The sequence below is a fragment of the Tamandua tetradactyla genome, chromosome 10, assembly GCF_023851605.1.
Source record: "Tamandua tetradactyla isolate mTamTet1 chromosome 10, mTamTet1.pri, whole genome shotgun sequence".
Taxonomy (NCBI): domain Eukaryota; kingdom Metazoa; phylum Chordata; class Mammalia; order Pilosa; family Myrmecophagidae; genus Tamandua; species Tamandua tetradactyla.
The window spans coordinates 32,007,153-32,028,048 of NC_135336.1; the positions used below are offsets into that span (position 1 = coordinate 32,007,153).

Consider the following 20,896-nt stretch of genomic DNA (forward strand, 5'->3'; position numbering starts at 1 on the left):
GGAATTTTTGGTCTTTATAGACATGTTTTCCAGTTGATTTTGTTGCGGTTTCTAGCACATCTCTGGCATGTTTTCCAGTTTCTTTCATGTTGGAAGTTGTTGCTATTGGTGGTAGTGGTGGTTGCTATCCTTGAGGGTGGCTGAAAAGATCGGTGGCCCCAACTACTCTGTACTTATATAAAACTTGCCCTTTTACTTGGCTGCAACTGCTGTTAGCAAAAGTCACTGCTCTTCTAAACTATAATGTACATTCTTCAGCCAGATAGCAACAGTTGGGCTTTTTGTATCAATCAGTGGGCAATTATTTATTCTTCAGTTATGTACTTATCCCTAGGTCCAATCGTTTTTAATTTTAACTTCTAGATAAGATTTTTCATTTATTAACAAAAATTCTACAATCCTTTTGTTAAGAAGTACACGACTGAAAAGTAAATGAGTTAAAACTGGGCAAATTATAAAGTCTAGGTAAAAAGAGAAATCCAGCAATCACATGTGCAGGTTTATGGAAGGTACTATTGTTTTTTAGAAAAGTGGAAAGGTCATTAAAAAAAACACAACTTTATTTCAGGTTAAAAGAGAGAACATTTATTATTTAAAGCCTAACCAGACTGTATCGAGTGGGTTGGGATAAATTTTACTCTGAGCTTCTTGGAAGAGGTTCTGGAGCAATGAACCCAAGTAAACAGTCACTACGTGTGACATAGAGATTCTACAGAAAGTGACAGTTGTCTAATATGATAAATAATCATCAGGCACCCTTCAGATGCTTCTCACTCTCTGATGAATACTGTCTCATTCACAACAAGGGAATATCTTGCTTCACTGACCGCCCCTCATTCCAAGATATTTCTTATGTTGTAGTCAAAAAGACGGTTCCCATGGCTTCTTTTGCTTGTGTGTGGCTACCGCTAACATTCCTAGAAGCCAATGGCAAATATATTTAGGGGAGCAGAATCTTCCAAAGGATACTAAGGCTAAAGTCCAATGTGCCATTTATTTCACAGAGAAAGGAGATTGATTAGAATTCTCAAGACTGGTGCTGTGTGTGCGATGCATTTATACAACAGGAGTGGGTCCTACCTGCCCCTGACTTGTCTTGTTATTCTTGGTCTTGACTGAGTGGCTCTGTTAATGCTTTGGAAGATGTCATTGTGCCTGCTTATGGTTACCATTATGTCTCCACTTCCTTCCCCTCAGATACCTAGCACTGCATATTTCTAGTCCTCTGACTGGCAGATAATTTTGTTACAGTTCTTTCGTGTAAAAACAGTTCACATAATAGCTCTGTGTTAGACAAGGCATTAATCTTCACATCACTGGGGATGAGTCAGCACAGTGCACTCCTGCCCGCATGGCTCAGCTATTATGACGTCAGCACTATAGGGTGAGTCTCAGACACAAGCAGTACAGGGGACTGGAGACCTGTGTCACAGATCAGAAATCAAGATGGAGACCTTTGAGATTTAAAATGTCATTGAAAGTCTGTTTCTAGCTCATAAAAAAGTGTGAAACTGATTCAGTGCTACATCACCCAGCTTTTAGAGAGGTAGAGAGATCCTGTTTTTCTAACCTAAGGCTGGGAGGGTGACCTAAGATGAGCTGGTAGCCCATTTGTATACCTATATTCCCACTTGGCCTTGTTTCACCCCCTAGCCAAGCTTCATGCTTGCTTGGATGGTTCCCAATCCTTTGGCTACCCTTTTATCAGCAGGGTGACAGGGTCTTTGACAGTCCTGCTGTATTCAAGTGCCCCATGGACTGTGCTCCTAGATCCCAGATATTCCTTCTACTTTTTCTCTAGATAGGTACAGAATTCTCCCTGTCCCATCTTCTCTCCTTGGTGCGGCATTTAGCCCAAAGTCCCAGTTTGTATTGGACCCAGATTTTGATAGGATCTGAAAAGGATCTTCCAGACTTTTCCCAAGAGTTTTCCATTCCATTACTCTTTATCAGAAACATAAAGGAACCCTTTATAAGCTGCCATACTTCCTTGAAGCAGGTTTATACTTGGAAAACCCAGTTCTTACAACTTAGGCGTCTCTACAATTCAGACTCATATTCATGCTCAAGACAGTACCTTTCAGCAAACTAAGTGAGGCAAAGGGTGATAATCCACTGTCCCAGTGGCGTTCTCTGCTAAAAAGACACTCTTTCACCCCAGAATCTATCCCTCACTCTTATTCTTATCCCAACCAAACTTTTTTTATTATCTCAGCCAATCACAAGCCCCTGAGATAACCATTAGAAAGCATTTTATTACTGGGATCTTCTGCCTTCCTTAGATTGCTAAATAGCCTCCTACCAGGCTTATGGAGGCTGATTCTACTGCTTGGCTTAATTTTGATTAAGCATCACACATAACTCTTTATTAGTCAACAAATGTTTATGAGATGTTGCTCACAATGCTTGGTCCTGGGAACTTAAAGATCAATAATATGTGTACCTTATCATAAAGGAGCTAGAGTTTGTTAGATGAGATAAATAAGTGAATAAAAGCAGATAATAAGTGCTGGAATGGAGGCATATACAAGATGTAAAAAGGGTAAAAAGCAAGGTGTGCCACCTGCATGTGGAGAGGTGCCAAGCTGGGTCAAAAATTGCAATTTACCAGGTGGATGTGGGAGAGGGGGAAGTAAAAGGCATCATAATCAGGGAAAAAGAAAGGGCATTTACAACGGTAGGAGATGGCACACAGTGACTGGATACAGAAGAGTGAGGTAGTGTAGTGTAGCTGGAGCACGGCAGTTGAAAGGGGAGCACTGAGAGATGAGGTGGGAAAGCAGGTCAAACTCAGTTCAAACAAAGCCACCTCTGCCATGCAAAGGAGTTTGGACTTGGTCCTGTACCCTTAGGAGGATTTGAAGAATTTCAAACAGATTTATGTTTTAGAAAGAGGCCTCTGATGGCCCTATGAGTGGGAGACTCAAGCTACTGAAACCAAGTTAAAGGTGAAAACCAAGAGCTTTAACTGGGAAGTCAGGGTGGGAATGGGAGACGAGTGGTTATTTGATTAAATAGAATTAAAATAGACATTGACATTTGTATAAGTCCAGCATAGCTTGGCCTACTGCATAAGCCTTGCCTTCTAGGAGAAAGGCTGATGTGTTGTGTGGTGCCAAATTTCAGATGAAAACACATCTTTATGGAAGCTTCACCAGAGACCTCAATTTAAATCTGACATCACTCTGAGCTCCCTGGACCACAGCTGAATCAGTGCTCTGCCTACGGGTCTCCTGGGAGGGAGGCAAAACTGGGGGGTGGGGGAGGAGGGTAGCAGAGAGGGTATGGTCTCCTTCTGGCCTTAGGGAGATTGTAGAGAAGGCAGACAGATTAAGTAAGATGTTGTCAATGTTCTGTTTTTCTCATCTTTCACCTAAAATGAAACAATTTCCCAATAATGTCCCCCTAAAGTCAATCAGTGTCCCCAATTTCCTCTCATTTTCCCATTGCTGCTTTTTCTAAGCAGAAGTTCCGTGCCATTGAACTGAATTGCAACTTATGCACAGCCGGGTGTTGAGACAATTCAGTATATTCATTCCTTTTTGCTGAATTAGAGTTCACCATAAGTGTGCTTTTCTCTTGTTCACTTTGGGCTGCCAGGACAATTTAAAGGGAATTTTCAATAGCTTATGTCTTATGTACCATGTTCTCTTTTGCAAATGGGAGAATGTGTGTGGGAGTGTTTAAGTCTTCTTTATATTGCTTTCTGAAGAAAGGTCTGAGGAGATGAACAAGATAAGGAATAGGGACCCATTGAAAGCCCAGGTCCCTGCAGTGACCTGAGTGGACTACGTAGGCTGGTGATCAGATGGTCAATTATGTGTTTGTCAAAACACAGTGGGCTGCATTCCAGACAGCCAGCTTTGGAGGCCCAGCTTCTGCCAACCAAATGTCATCTGGGAACATGCAACACTGGGCACTGTGAAGGAGTTTGAAATAGACCATGTCACAGCCAACCTACTGCCAGTCTTATAGCACCAATATGGCATGCACAGCCGGGTCCCACGTTTCAGAGCTCAGGAATTCTCTGTACTAAATTCAAGAGGTCAGATGGGTTCATGTTTTCAAAGCCTATGTTCTCTGCTTTGAACATGGTGACTTGCTCCTCAGCAATTTCCAAGGGATTTTTCCAGCCGCATCCCTGAGGAAACCACTCTTTTTGTGATGGATATGAGAGCCTTGTAAATGTCCCAGAGGAAAGGAAAAAAATAAACGTGCTCTGACAATGACTGTGATTCCAACAGAGGGATTCCAACTCTTAGGAAATTACATTCAAGGTGCATAGATTTTAAAATATCAGGAACCACCTTGGCAACTTATAAAAAGCAGAAGGGCTTTGCCTATTTTATAAAGTGATTTGCATATACCTGCATAAATAATGTCCCCACCTGTACTTTTATACATTTAGGTTGAATAAATTAAATTCAGTGATCTTTAAAATATTCACTGTCTTTCATTGCTCAGACGCCATTTTCAGGACCCTTCCTCCTCATTTTTTCCCCCACCCATGGCCGTAATGGCTATGTTTTTTCAATCTTCGGACTAATTCAAAGAATCAAAGTGCTCCACAGACAAACCTATCACAGCCGAACATTACTTCTCTGATTTTTCCTCTGCTTGTTTTCCTCTTATTCTTTTACTACCTTTCAAACCATGAGTTCAAGATGGGTAGGCCAAGCTCCACTGCCTATATGTGTATTCAGACTTGCAGTCATGTTACACCTCAGGGACCCACCACATTAACCTTTTCTGCCTTTGTACGTCACTACTGTCCCTTCAGAACCCATCCAGCCCCTAACTCAGATCACTTGTAACTTGGGACTTCAAATTAAGCCTTGTTAGTAGGCCAGCCTCAGGTGCATTCAGCCCATAATATTTTATTAAGAACTAAATATATCACTATGCTTAATGGGGATGTAAAAGGGAGTAAAAGATAAATATAGCACATTGCCCTTACTTGCTCATAAGGAACTTTAAGTTAGGAAGGGAATGTATATTATTGTGTCATATACATATAAGACAAAACATGTCCATGTGTCAAAAGGAATGATGTAGTTGAGTATGTACTGTCAAAATTCATTCATGAGAGAGAACCCTGAGGCTAGAAAGCTTCATGTAAAATGTGATTCGTGTGACCTTAAAACAGTGGGTGGGATGAAAAAAAAAGACTGCTAAATGACATTCCAAGTAAATGTATAAATCTGAATGTTTGGAACCTTGAGGAAGTCTAATAAATAATATTCCTCTTCCCCATTCCAATTCTGAGCCTATTGGAAAAGAACTGATAACTAGGGAATGAAAAGTTTGATAAAGGCTGGGTTGAAGTACATGGCTCAGTGTGAGAGGAAAATGGGTTCACTAACTCCTTCTTTGATTAAGATTCCAGAAGAGTCCTCCCAAGGGGAATTTGGATCTGCATAACAGCAAAACTTTTCTAGGTCAAGATCTCCTACTAGTCAAAGTGGAATAGAAAGAAGAAAGAGATTAAATTTCCGTGCTTACAAACTTTAGTAGACCAATTCCACCTAATTGAGAAATAAAGACCTATGGCTCCCCCTCAAAAGAATGACTCACCCTGCCTCCACGGGAAAGTAAAAAGAGTGAAGCAAGAAGTGTTTAGCAAATTTCCTTCTAGAAACTAGAAGTGGGGAAGAGGCATTCTTACCCACACAAAGACCCACAGTCTAGAAAACAAAAGGAAGAAGTACTGAATGAGATGACAATGGGAACCAGAACCAAGAGACCAAATAACGTTCTCGACAATCAATGGGTACATAACTGAGGTTGGAACTAGTTGTCCTAGAACTCTCCAGGTTCTGATTCTTGAATCTCAAAGTTATCAGAATCAGAATCTGGGGAATCAGGCAAGAAATGATGATAATGAATTAAAACCTAGTTGTAAAGGAATACTATAAAAATTCTTATCTCTGTTAAACCATTAATAACAGCAAGAAATAACATTTATGAAGTGACTGCTATGTTTTAGGCACTGGGCCAAATACTTTTCTTTTAATGCTGTGCATTAAAAAAGATTTCATTCTTTTTCATGTTAATATCCTGTTATCACATCACCATTTGTTGAATGGTTTTTGTTTTTGTTTTTGAGTGCAAGAGCTGGTTGTCAAAACCAAGTCTCCTGCATTGCAAGCAAGAATTCTACCACTGAACTACCCATGCACCTCTTGATCAAATACTTTTAATGGCTATCTGATTTTAAGCTATACTGTTATAAGGGTCTGGTATAAACCTAATTTTGCAGATGGGGAAATTGAGATTCACCATATTTGAGTCACATAGGAAGGACACATAGCAATTAGTGAAGAAAGAACTTGAACCTAAAAATATCTGTCTTAAAAGCCTTGGGCAAATTTCAATAATATAAAGTGAGTTTGTACTAAATGCGGAAGATACAAAAGTGAGCAAAACAGACATGGTCCCCCTGCCTTTGCAATCTGGTGAATTTAAGACAGGTATGAATCAAACTATAGCACAAAATAATTTATAATTTTAAACTGTGCTTACTGCTATTAAGTGTAAGTGTGAGGCACTCTAAGAGCAAATACAAGAGGGGAATCTAAGTGAGTCTTGCGGTTCAGGAGAAGCTTTCCTGTGGAAGTGACACTTGAGCTGACATGTGAAGATGAAAAACTAAGAGGTGACACGGATGAGTGATGGAAAAGGGTACCAGGCAGGGCAATGGCATGGGTGAAGGCCCTGGAAATACCTGGAGAAAGAGAATGGGGTGAAGAGCAGCCCAAGTTGAGGTTAAAGTGAAGTAGGGAGGGCCTGATGATATCAGGCACTAGGTCAGCCACGTTAAGGATTTTGATCTTTGTTCTCAGGAAAACAGGAAGCTAAACTTAAGAAGGGGTGTGGCATGATTGATTTTTAAAAGATTATGTATTCTTGGGCATTTATCTCAGAAAGATAGAAACATATTCATGCAAATACTTGTACACCAAAGTTCATAGTTGCTTTTCTCATCATAGCCCAAAACTGGGTACACACTTATCACAGAATACTTCTCAGCAGTAAAAAGGAAGCTACTGTGATACACACACACCTTGGATGGATTGCAGAAGAAATGCTGAGTGAAAAAAGTCAATCTCAAGATTACATCTAGTATGATTCTACATATATGGCATTCTTGAAATGACAAAATTACAGAGATGAAAAACAGATTAGTGGTTATAGATGTTGGGGCGGGGGGAGAGAAAAGGAGATGAATGTGGATGTTAAAGGGAAGCATGAGGGATCTTTGTGAAGAAACTGTTCTGTATCTTTACTGCAGTGGTGACTACGCAAATATACAAGTGATAAAATTATATGGTATTAAATATACACACACATACAAATGCATATAAAACTGTTGAGATATGAATAAGGTGGATGAATTATATCCATGCCAATTCCTTGATTGTGATACTGTGCTTTAACTATGCAAGATGCAACGATTGGGCAAAATAGGGTAAAGAATATACCACATTTCTCTAATTTATCTCTTAACAACTGCATGCTAATCTACAATTGTCTCTATATAAAAAGTTTAAAACGTATAGCTCTTTGTAGAATACTATTTGGAAAGACCCAAAGTAAACATTGGGAGATCAAGAAGGCAACAATTATAGTAGAGCAGATAAGAGATAAACTAGGGTTGTGTCAGTGGGAATGGAAAAGGAGAAACAGTAAATGGAACTGAGAGATAATTAAGAATTAAAATATACAAGTTTTGTGTATATACTGGATGGGGAGGATGAAGGAGAGAAAGGTGGCACCTATGACTTCAGGTCTTAGGCTTCTAAAACTATATGGAGGATGGAGCCCTTCAAAGGTATGTGAAACACAAAGGAACTGGTGTGGATGAATGATCAAAAGTTCTGTTTTTTAAATATTGAGGGTGAACTGTTTTGATAGATATACATGGACATATTGAATAAACAGTTGAATATTTGCAACTTGTAAAGTTGCAATTCAAAGGATTCAAAAGTAAAGCAAAGGCTGGAGATTCCCATTCAGGATAATCAACATATATTGGTTAATGAAGCCATAGACATGGATGATATTGCCCTAGGGACAGGGTTAGATTAAGAAGAGAGCCCAAACTGAGACTTGAGTACTCTTACTATTTTATCAGTTGGTAGAGAAAAATGAAGCTGTAAAGCATCTTCAGAAAGAAACTCTAAAGAAGTAGTGGGACATCAAAAAACATTGGCACAGAAGCCAAGGAAAAGAGTGTTTCAAAAAGCAGAGAGTGGTCACTGGTATGAAGTCCTACTGAAAGGTCAAATAAATTAAGATGAAAAAGTATGCATTTAGCACATAACTGGAGGTTATTAGTGACCTTAGCAAAAGCTGTTTTGTTGAAGTGCAGAAGCAGTAATGTATCTGTAATGGAATGAGGAGAGAGTAAGAAGTGAAGTATTAGAGATTGAAAATGTGGACAAGTCTTAGGAAAAAAGAACGAGCATAATAGCTTGAGAAGAGAAGTGAGATCAAAAGAAGGTTTGAAAAAATTGTATGTACAGGATTGTATCCTATTTCTTTAACCCGGTATGTGTGAAAGAGCAATAGGGTTTTAGTTTCCTTTTGGCTTCTGGATGAGGCCAAAATGGAAAAGCAGTGAAATGGGCTCACTTCAATTTATCGAGCCTCTGTTGAGTACCTATGTTACACCAGACACAATATTTGGTACAGAGGAACGCAGGTGAAAAAGGCACCATTCCTGCCCTCAAACAGCTCACAGTCTAAGGAGGTTTTAGGGCTTCCATCTGGTACAAAAGGCCAGGAGTAGGTGATTAGGTAACCTTTGCCAAAAGATACAAAGAGACCCTTGTCATCCCTTTCTTCCTTCTTCCTCTTCCTACCCTGTGTCCTGGCTTTACCCATCATTTGTTCTCTCTCTTAAAAGGTATCTACTGTTTGTTTGGGCATCAACTATGACAAGTCTATCATATGTATCATAAATATGTGAGTGACAACTCTGATTTCTCCTATCATTTTGTTAAATATGATCATATAGGAACAATTAGGTCATCTCCTTGAACTCTAATTTTCTCTAAATTTTAAGAACTGGGGCATAACTAGACAAAACAGCTTTTTATTCAAATGAGGGAGGGAGAGAGAAGAAGGAAAGGAGAAAAGGAAAGAAGGGACAGGGAGGTTTTTACTTCTCTTGCACAGTAGCTGATCTCACTATTCCTGGGAACTGCCATTTGAAACGAATAGAAGAGCTCCATTCCGACTAGTCTACACCATCAGCCTTCTGGAAACAGCTTTCAGACCTGGAGACAGACCAGAAAACTCTAGACCAAATCCAAGCTGTTGGTAGCATAAGACCCTAAGGTAGGGAGAGGACCTGAAGGAAGTGGAAGTTCCTTAGTTCCACTAGAAGTAGAATTCCTTGCTCAGGTTTGTTCTAACCATTAGAAAAAGGTGGCTTAGAAAGAGGTGGTGAAAATGACAGCATCAAGCACATTGCATTTTGTTAGATTACTTTTAAGAAATGACATTAAGATTATTTGACTCAAAACTAAATTGCAGATACATATGGGGTAAAATTTGGCAGCTGTTGAGCAGCTGTATTTTTTAAATTTTTATTTCTTTCATAATTCTATAATTCACATGTATTGCAAAATATTAAGAAAGTATAGAGTAAGGGGAAAACATTCATAACCAATACTATATAATAAGTATTTTATGTTGTAGACACTCTATAAAAACATCCTACTAAACAGAAACATTTATTTTTAATTTTTTAGAGTAACTTCTAGTCTCTTCTCTGAGTATTAGCATAGTTGAATATATATTACTTATATAAAACTGCCCTATTTCTTTAACTCAATATTATATAATAAGTATTTTCTATTGTAGTTAGACACTCTTTTAAAAACATCATTGTAATGTCTGAAGAATAGTATGTCATATTAAAAACAGAATTAACTCAGCCATGCCCTTGATATAGATATTTAGATCATCTCCAATATTTAAGTTTATATATTTTAAAGTTGATTAAGACAAGACTACAGTACTACAGTGCATCACCTGAAACCTGTCAAACTTGGAGGAAACTTGAAGCAGACAGTGATGTCACACATCAAGCAATTGGTCAAGCAATAATGTCACCATATTAGGAGAGTAGCTATTACCTAATGACCATGAAAAACATACTGGAATTTTAAAGTGGTTGTTACAGGTTTGTCTAAGTTCTTTCTCTTCCCCCAAGGGAAAGTTCTAATTTTCTATTCTAAAAAGTATAAATTTAGTTCTGTTTGAATTAGTAACAAAGATACTGTATAAAGAACGTAAAATTTGTTCAAAATTCCACTGTCTAGATATAAACACTATTAACATTTTAGGAAATACATTTCCATACATATCTATTTTCTATTTCTTCTTCCTTCTCTCTCTTTCTCTTTCCAAAATGAGAGAAAAGATATTTATTATTTTGTAATCCATTGTTCTCACTCACATTGTAATAGGCATTTTCCACATTATTAAATATAATGCTACATTATTTTTGCAGCTATATTGTATCCGAGAGTATGGATATACCATAATTTATTATTTCAATCTCTTTTTTATGGACGTTTTGGATATTTTGAATTTTTTTCTAACTAAATCATGCCACAATGACTATACAGATACACATATACATACATATGCATTTTTAATGCATTTGCCTGATTATCTCCTAAGGATAAATTTCTAGTAGTGGAGCCGCCAAAGTAAAATGTATGCATTGCTAAACTGTCCTCCGTGTAATTGTATCAATTTGCACCTCCACCAACAAAGAAAGAAACGCCCATTTCTCTGTATCCCTAGTAACTCTTTATTTGTTGATTGTTGTAATCTTTGCTAAATAGATGAATTTTGTCATTTGTGGGTATGAAATGATTTTTCCTAATATGAAACTAGATCCCTGAAAACTTAAAGGAAAACATGTATTAAGAGGGTGCACGGATGGTTCAGTGGTAGAATGCTCACCTTTCATGTGGGAGACCCGGGTTCAAATCCCAGACCATGCACTGAAAAAATTTATATATGTATATATATACATATCTTAAATCGGATTGCATGAGAATAAGAATCTCTATAGTAGAAAATATTAAAAAAAAAAACTGGGGAAAGTGTATATGACATATCCCTAATATTTTAAGAGTAGCTCCTTTACCAAGTGTTTAGTTTAATTTTTTATTGTGAAGGCAGTACTTTCTGAAGTCCCGAGATGTCACCTCAAGTGTCATTTGTTTCTTTATACTCTCTTACCAACACCCAGCCTCGCTGCCCTCCCTGGGAGTGTTTCAGGAACAAAAGACCAATCAGGGGACCTGCAGAGTTTCTGGCAATGAGGGTAGTACGTCCTCTGGTTAATATATTTACAGTTCTTTGGCATTACCATCCCCCAACATCCCCAAATTGTTCACCCACATGAATATAAAAATGATCATCTGAGCTCTACTGTCAGACTCCAGAATCAGTAAATTATTGGGAAGGGAAAAATACATGCTAGTGACATTGCCTGATCCATGTCTCCAGGGCAGAATTGACACTATTCTTCTACCAGATGTAGATAGAGATTTCTGGATGTTCTCATAAATAAAGTGCTACAGGCCATGTCATCAGTGTCCTCCACCTCTGCCTCTCTCTCTCTCTCTCTGACTCCCATGTGTATTACTCCATACTTAATGAAATGGAATATTTTTCAGCAACTTCAGGGAAAGTGAAAGACACTAGAGAAGCAGAAATGTCACACTAACTGCGTCAGCCTCAGCCTCCACAGTGCAAATGGTGACAGAGCATCTTTCTTGTGTTTTGGGATGGGGAATGTCTGGGTTCTGGGTGTGAGTTCCCTGTGTCTTTCAGAGGGGCACGAGTTTCTGTGCACAACTGTCTAGTCTAAGTGTTCATGCTGAAGCATTTCTTCAACCTAAGAAGTTCATTAGGAGATGAGAAGGGATAACATGTGCTCTGGAGCAGTCTTTCCCCCTCTTTTGCAGAGAATTGTGTGCATGAAAGTCATGTGTGCCTTAAATGCTTGGACAGTATCCAGGAAGCACATAGAGGAGAGGCAACGCGTGTTAGAGGCTATGTGAAAGCCCTTTAGGACAACTGCGAGTGAAGGAGAATGGAAGGAACCAGGTCCAGTAAATGGCTTGTTGTTCTCTACATGAGCAGTCCCATGAGGTGCGAAGATGTGGGTAGGAGCCAGGTTTTAGTGCTGTCAGGGTCATTGTTGGAGGCCATGCAGCCAGCTCAGCGTACCCAGTGCTCAGAAGGCTGAATATCTCACTTTTCTAATGATGCTCTTAGAAAACTTTACACATTACATACTGCCTCTGTCACATAGTTTTACTCAGAGCCCAAATGGGAACACAGTAATGATGATTAATGTTGAGTGTTCTTCATGTTCCTTCTCTCTCTCTTCTCTCCCAAACCTGTTACATGCTTGCTAGTTCAGAGCTGGGGAGGGGTGTGTCACGTACAAGTGCATACACACTCACATACATGCATATGCAACCTACTTATTCAAAGAGTCACTTTACCGCAGCACTTGCAGAGGCATCTTGTACAAGAAGTCTTAACAGTAATCAAATTAATATTTTTTCACATTGGTTCCTCCTTTTATTTTCTTTCTGTGTTCTCTGTGTTATTCCTCATTCCTTATAATGTCAAGTTATTGTATACAAATTATACATACTTTACCCTTACCCCAGAGAATCATTTCTAGATATTTATTTAGAATGGGTCATTTTGCTTCTCACACTTTGGTTAATGGAATGGTCCAACATTAGTTCCTCCCTGTAAATTACTAGATCTGTTGATATACATAGAAAATAATTATTTCCTCTAATTTAAAATCTACTATTTATTTCAGGTGAGAGAAGTAGCTGCCTCATGACAGAATTTGAGTAAATGGTTGACCTAAACTCTTTAACTATGTCCTTCAGTCTTGTCCTTAAAAGCCAGTCAAGAATACATAAAAGAATATGAAGACTTCAGTTAGAATAATTTTTCTTTTATCTTTATCCAACATCACCACTGCTTAAATAATTTCCATTTCATTGGTTCTTCACAATAAGCTCCACATATTATACTATCAGTTTTATAGCATAGCACATCCGGTAAAGGTTAATAAGAATCTTAACGCTGTTTAGCTTTCCCTGTATGTTGACCGGAAAAAGCATGAAGTACCTGTTCAAAGGGTATTTGCACACTATCTACCCAACTACATATAAAGAAACAATTCAATTTCTTCATCATCTTTTGTCACCAATCTGTAATAGGTACACTGGCCAGCCACTCCACAGCAGGCTGTGTTTACAACTCCTTCCCAAGTCTGTGCTACATCTGGGGAAAAGAAAGCTCCAGAAATGTAGAGTAACATTCAGAAAACTACTTCAGAGATCAGAATCTTGGGGAAGGGGTTCGAGAGAAATCGTATTGGCCACTATTATTTGGAGTTTTCCTTTTATCCAATTAACAAAGAACCCCAAACAAAACATTTCAAAGAATTCCTTTTGAGCCATTTTGATATTGGATTCTGCTTTATTCGTTATTAGAAAATGGGGGATTACATTTAAATTCCAGATAAATACTTGTACCTAATAAGAAATGAATGTACAACTGTTGACCACTGTGATAAAATGATTTTTCATTGAGTTCCTCATCTATCACTCATCTTTGCTCTAGAAATGACAAGAGATGGAGGTGTTCTTTGGAGGAGAAAGGAACTGTATGGCTAGCCCTCCAAATGAATGCAGACTTTGAAACAGGAAGGGTTGCAGATAGAAGCCACAAAAACAACCGAAGGCTGTGTGTACCCTAACTGTACCAGTCACTTTAAAACAAGTTAGGTTTTACTTTCGGTGGGGTCAGAAACATACAGTCTAAATATTCATCCATTTTTCACAATTGCATGGAATGGTAGATTCCTCTCATCTCTTAGTAAAGTTCTTTTTGAAAAAAATAAGTGAATCTAAAAAGAAAGTGTTTCCCTACTCTAGTACAGCCCTTGGCAGACCACACTGACTTCCAGGCCAGCCTGGGAATCCAGAGCCAATGGGCTAAGCAACCTAAGAGGGAGAGAGTCAGGGCTAGCTGTAGACATGTATCCATACCGTCTTCTAGCAGCTTTCCCAAATCAGTTCTTCCTTTATTTTCTCCACGGTAGGCATTGGAAAACTTAAAAGATCGAAGTTCCTATAAGGCTTGAGCTACTTGATGCTATTGTATGGGACTTATTCCTGGGTCAGGTGGAACTGCCTATGTCTGTGACCCAAAACCTCAAAGCACTTCCATACAGAAAAACACAAGCATGCACACACACATGCACACACATACACACACACACACACACACACATCTTTTAATCTATTAGATGCACTACAAATCTGCTTTTAATGGGGCCCCACTGCATTCCAACAGAAATATTTCTGGAGCTCTCCAGGCTCCCACAACATTTGCTGGGTGCACATTTAATATGTTTTAGTTCTGCTGCCTGAAGATGGAATCAGGGACATCTACCTGCACATGACAGTGCTTTGGCTCTTGCAATTGCAGAACTTAATGTATGTATCAGTAATGAAAATCTTAATTAAGAAAGCTGCATCATTGTCCATGAACACTCATTTTTCTCCCCCTGCAAAGCCCTTTGTGTATTGCAGTATATACCTGGTCCAGACAGACAGAGCCCTTGAAGAGCTTGTCTGGCAGATCTCTTGATTATTCACAGCTAGTGAATGACAAAGTCTCGCTCTCCTTTTGTCTTGAAGCTGAGGCTTGGAACAGCAGAGCACACAATGTACTGTAGAGTTTGTTTGTGTTTTTTTTTTTAAACTTGCTTTTATTATGTTGGTGGGTTTAAAAATCCGACAGTGTTGATCAAAACTAATTTAGGTAACTTGGAGTTGCCAAAACACTAGCAGATGCATATTTACACACATACTCTCAGAGAAGTGTATTTTTCCATATAGAAACAATGCACAAACATAAGAAGGGACAATTTTAAACTGTCTGTCCATAATTCTGGTGTCTTGGGCCTCCACTGCTTGAAGGCAGCAGTATCCCCACTTATGTGACCTTAACAGTTATTTCTTTTCCTGTGCCAACTTGCACATGCCATTTTAGCATTTGTGCAGACTGAGAAGCTTTAGAAGGCAGAATAACTTCATGCTGACATCTAACTCTAAACATAAAAATTGGAAGAGCAATTAAGAAGGCCATTTTAAAAGGGGTTCCATAGTTACATTTATGAAACATTGCCCAATTGTAACATTTTAATAATGCCCATTATAATTCACCCCTCCAAAAAAAGTTAATAAATTAAAAATTCTCTTAAAGCTTCAAAGCATTTCATTCTTAAAAAGTTGCAACTCCTACTATTCATTCCATGACCTTGAACCATGACCTACATAGTGAGGAGAGAGACTTACATCTCACCAGCTTCCATATCATTCAGTCTTCTGCATTTTCTAAGTCTCTGGTCTACAGCACTAACCATTTTCTGGAAGAGTTCTGTGAATAATTGTATTGGGCTCTGGTCATATATTTATAGTATGTTTTCTACTGGACTAGGACACACCCAACTAAAGAAGGTCTAATAATAAATATCTCAAGCCTGTCTTCCTATTGTATATAAACCAGCCTCATCAAGAGAGGAGCAGACATACTCTCTGTGATGATACTAGTGTTCTCTGCTTATTTACTTTGCTTATTAAAACCACACATGCTTTACTTCAAAATCCCTGTAAAATTGTTAACAGTCAGTTTTCTGTATAACTGGAGTAAAAGAAAAATTGTGTAAATATCCTCTCTCTGTGTCATGAGAGACATGAAGACAACTTCACCATGGAAACATTATTTTCAAAACTTCTGATATAAATGCTCGTGGTTAATGCTGGAGACCCAGGTTCGATTCCCGGTACCTGCCCATGTAAAAAACAAAAACAAAAACAAAAACTCATGGTTGCACTCATGACATTTTTAATTAAGGTTAAACATGAAAAGTAAACAAAAATAGGCTTATGGTATTGTACTAGAACTATAATAAGTTAGAAGAGATGTTATCAGGGCTTTTGGTTGCTAGAGAGAAAGCACTATGAACAGGTTTTTAACTCTGAACAATTATCCTCTTGGAGAACCATCTGGTCAACCTTGCCATAAATCCTGAAGCAACTGTGAAGTAATTGATCTAGATATTTGTTGTAAGTATATAGCATAAAGCACACAGTAGGCTCTTAATAAATGTTCAGAGAATGAATACATGAATGAACTAGGTATGAACAAGGAAAATAATTAATTTAATAGGCCTTTCAGAAACTAAACCTGAAAGTCAGATACTTTTCTTAATTTTTGAGAGTCCTTCATCACTAGAAATTATATGATTACTTCATTTTATTTTCCTTTTATGTGGTTAAGATAAGAGGAGTCCTGATTATTCCCCATACTTTGGGGTCCTCTTCCCAGCATGAAAATAAGTTCAGCAAATTTCCCTTCAGACTTGAAAGGATGGTTTGTTTTCTTTCAAACCCTTGAATGTTTTCTTCTGATCACTATGCTCACATGTAGATCTTGTGAGTGCTTATTTGAAATTACCTCTTTTTTCCTAATCATGGATTTTCCAGACTCTTAATTGGATTTAGATTCCAGAACTATTTGTTGAGCATAATGTGCCAAATACCGTGGTCAGGGCTTTCAATATAGTTTGTCACAGCTTCCCAAGTGGTGTACCCTGAGTGGTTACCGTAAGTAAGCTTAGATGTTAATCTCTTTAGCCCTTGGTATGGAAGGTTTGGGCCTGGGATAGCCCGAGCCCTGGCTGGTTCTGCTTATAAACAATCTTACTCATTTACCCTGTGATTATAAAAATATTATCATTTTCAATGTGTACCATGTTATAAAAAGTATTGAGAAGAACTCTTATTTAGTCCTTATACCTTTCAATGTGAGGTTTCCCCTGTTTTTTTCCTAAATGAGGATAGCCAAGGCCTAGCAATATAAAGTGAAGTGATTTGCTTAAATCCATAAAATAATTGATATAGACCCAAATCTCTTCTCTCCAATAAAGCATATGCCTCTGTGAGTGAACTCAGGAGACCATATGTAATTTATCAAAAAGGTAGGAATCTACTGAATTTCTGAACCTTGATTTCAACTTTCCTAACAATAAGATATGCATAGAATTATGAAGAACCTTAAGATAGAAAATTTGGATAGATCAAGGTAATACCTTCTCTCAGTCAGCCTGCCTACAATTTGCTTAAAATTGAAGAGTGATTAGGCCCATTAAAAATGGCAGGTCTTTTGACCTCTTTGCCTCTCTCATGACACCTCGATGTGTTTTCTCTTCATTTGTGTGCTTGAAATAGCATAGTTCTATCAACTTTGGCCCAGTGGACAAGGTGAGGAAGAAAGCAAGTTCAGGACAAAGAAGTGCCAGGCATCTGGAGTGAAAGGTCTTTAGAAAGCATATTGGCCCAACTACAAGGATGTACTTCAGTTCAAACCTGGCCACCCCTCATCCTTATGTGGATAAATACATCCACTAACAGCATCAGAAGACATCCTGTCACCAACATGTACAGCAGTGGTCCTTCAGAACATCATATTTATGTTAGTGCTTACTAAGACCTTCATAAAGCAATGTGCAGTTTGTTTTATTTAAATGACCATGACTTCCTTATTTCGAAAGCTAGTGCCTTTAAACATAGTAATAGCATCCATCTATATGCAAACCTCTTTATATAAAAAGGTTTACATTTTAAACAAACATGTTTTTGAGTTTTATCCAAATTCAAAAAAAGCATCTGAAAAATTTAACAGCTGAAAAACACTTTCTCCTTGCTGGGAAAACTTAAACCTTGCTAGGTTTTATGCAACTTAAAAAAAAAAAAAATCACTTCTGTGCTGAGAACAAGCATGAGAAATCTCAGCATGAAAGGTTGTTGAAATTTTTTTTATCATAGAGCTAAAACCAATTGTTGGTTTTAGAGTGATGCCACAATATGTATATGCTTTGTCAGGAACAAATACGATCTAATTTCAAGGGCATCTTCAACAAAAATTCGGGGGGAGATGAGAAAGGCTACTTAAGCAGCAATACAGCATCTGAAAGCAAAGGTTGAGGACATCATTTTATCATCAGGTTCTAGACACGCTGACACCCTGAGCTGTTGTTTCGGCTTGAAAAGCCTACAGGTATTTGTTTTAGTGTTGTCTCACTCACTCCTTACGTAGCCTAGAGTATTTCACAAGGGAAGCGTTGCCCTGTGATGGTGTCCTGGACTTTGTTTTCTATTTGTTTCAGCACTTCAATAGAAGATCTATTACCTGCCATTGTGACCTGCACGCATTTGCTGAGCAGTTTTCCAAATCAAAACAAATTATGTGACTGTATTTCTAGAAAACAGAACCATTTTCAAGATAGTCTGGTAGTAAAAGCACATATAGACACGTCCATGCAATTGTATATTTATACTGGGCACATATGTTCAGGCATAATCAGGAAAATAAGAACAGAAAAAAACTGGACAGTGTAAATTACAGAAATACAGCTTATTCAAACATTTACAGCCCTTGTGCCTAAAAGTGTACATATGGAGAAGTGACTTTGTAAAGGAGACCCACATGTATATGCTCACACTTGAGCGCAATCATTCCTCTTGATACTCTTCAGCAGTAAAGAACACAAATTAATCTTTCTAATGTCATACTGGCTACTTGTAGTGTGTAATACTCTGTATAGTGGCTTAGGGGGTCATGGATGGGGAAGAGACAACAACATACCTCTATTATTTACATGGTGATTTTTGAGAGAAATAAATCCTTCCTTGAAGACATGCTTAAATATTTCAAGACCTCCTAACAAAAAAATTTTGACACCTTCTGTGCTCCCAAATTGAGGCATTTTGCATCACTTTCAGTATAACCGAGTAACAGGCTGGCAAATTCCCTGCTTTCTTATTCACCAAAATCTAAAATAGAACTCACAAAAACTCCCTCTTTCATCTCCCACCCAACAAAAAATACCCCACTGTGGCCTCCCAAGGCAGAACAGACCAAAAAACTAACAAAAAAAAAAAAGAGAATAAATAGAGCCAACTCTGAAAGATGAATTCCCAGCTGTAACTGTAGCACTTTGCTCAGTACTGTGAGCTTGCTAGTGCTGGCACATTTTTTATAATACAGATGCATAAATGTACTGTCTGAAGCAGAAGAGTTGCAGCATCCCCTTTGGTGTTTCTTGACTATGTTGGTCTGCAGGAGTAGCCTCCCCAGACCCAGAATAAAAGACTTAACTTACCATCTGACTGTCTTTTTTAATGGTGATCTTCTGTGTCTTCGGTTTCAAAATGTTCATATAAAATCACCTTTTTCAGATTCTTAAAGTACTCTTCCAAATTCCAAATTTCAGTGTCTGTATCTTATTCTCACACATATTGATACGTGCACATATTTACAGATTACAAACTTACAGTGAAATATGTAAATATGGGCCTCTTTATAGGTTTTTTAAAACTGAATATACATATATTTTGTATGGTTTTTACAGTGGGCAATGATAATCAAATCAATGGGAAATCATTGTTCAAACCCAAGGTAGATATTCATCTTTTTTGGACCATAAAATGTGCATTTTAAAGAGCAGCTTCTTTTACAGAGTAGTCCTTTTTCTTTTCAGAAGTTGTTTTCTAGAGTGAATTTAAAAATAAATCATGCTCATTAAAGTAAAAGGAGGGTCCAGTTAAACTTCTAAAATTTTGCCAAATTTTGTCCAAAATTCAAATCTGTCCCTGGGACATAAAGGTTAGAAACACTGAGGCCTGTGCAAACAAATGCATGGTACAAAGGCCATTTCCAATAACTAGTCCATGAATTCCAGGGGTTCCTATCTACACTTGAGAACAGTCCCTGCCTTGCTATATGTACGCTTTTGGGTAAGTTCATTGATCTTTAAGCCTCAGTTTCCTTGGCTATAAAATAAGAATAGTAATAATACCAGTTTCATAGAACTCTTTTGAGGATTAAAGGAGATAATACATGTGAAGCATACAGGCCAGCAATGCTCCATAAATGGTAGTTAGGAATTGAAATTATTTTAGCATTGGTAGCACCTTTGGAAAAGGGTATAGTCTCCCAAGATTGTTAAATGCCTGGAAATAGAGATGATGTACACCTCAGTGGGTTATTTCTTGCATGTTTTTCATCTTATGTGTGGTATTTCTTTATAAATACAACACATAATTTTGCAACCACTATTTTGGGTTTTTTTCAAAATGGCGTTTATTGCACACTAACAGTGTGCTAGGTGCTATGGTAAGTGTTTGATGGGCATCATTTCATGTAACCCTTACAACAACCCTATAAGGTATTACTATTATATCCATTTTTCAGATGAGGAAACTGAAGCTGAGAAAGCATCAGAGGCTTGCCCGAAGTTACATAAGTAGGTAATGAAGGGTCAGACTTTGAACCACACAGTCTAGGCCTAAACTCTACCCTAAGAAAATAATTCCAAATAAATAAAACCCGTCGTACATAAGATGTTTATCACAGAAATACGTTTTACCTTTTCATTGTGGGCATTTCAAACATAGAGTAGAAAGAACATCATAGTGAACCTTCATGAGTCCATCACTCAACTTCAACAATTGTCAGCTCATGACAGTTCTAAGGGACTGGTAAGGAGTATTATGGCATATCCATTATGACATATCCATTTTATCCATTAGATAGAATTTTTGAGCCAGTAAAATGTTTATGAAGAGCTTGTACTAACATGGACTATTTATGATACATATTACATTAAAAGGCAGCATACATAAAAACTGTATATCACAACTATGGCTATAGACAATAGATTGTCAATCTTGGAAATCCAGGATTTTTTTTCTTTAGT

General features: G+C 37.9%; 1 protein-coding gene across 43 annotated transcripts in view; it reads left to right on the forward strand.

Moving 5' to 3' along the window:
* Window positions 1–20,896, forward strand: part of ZBTB20 (zinc finger and BTB domain containing 20) — an 893,822-nt gene that overhangs the window by 699,166 nt on the left and 173,760 nt on the right. The window lies entirely within an intron of this gene.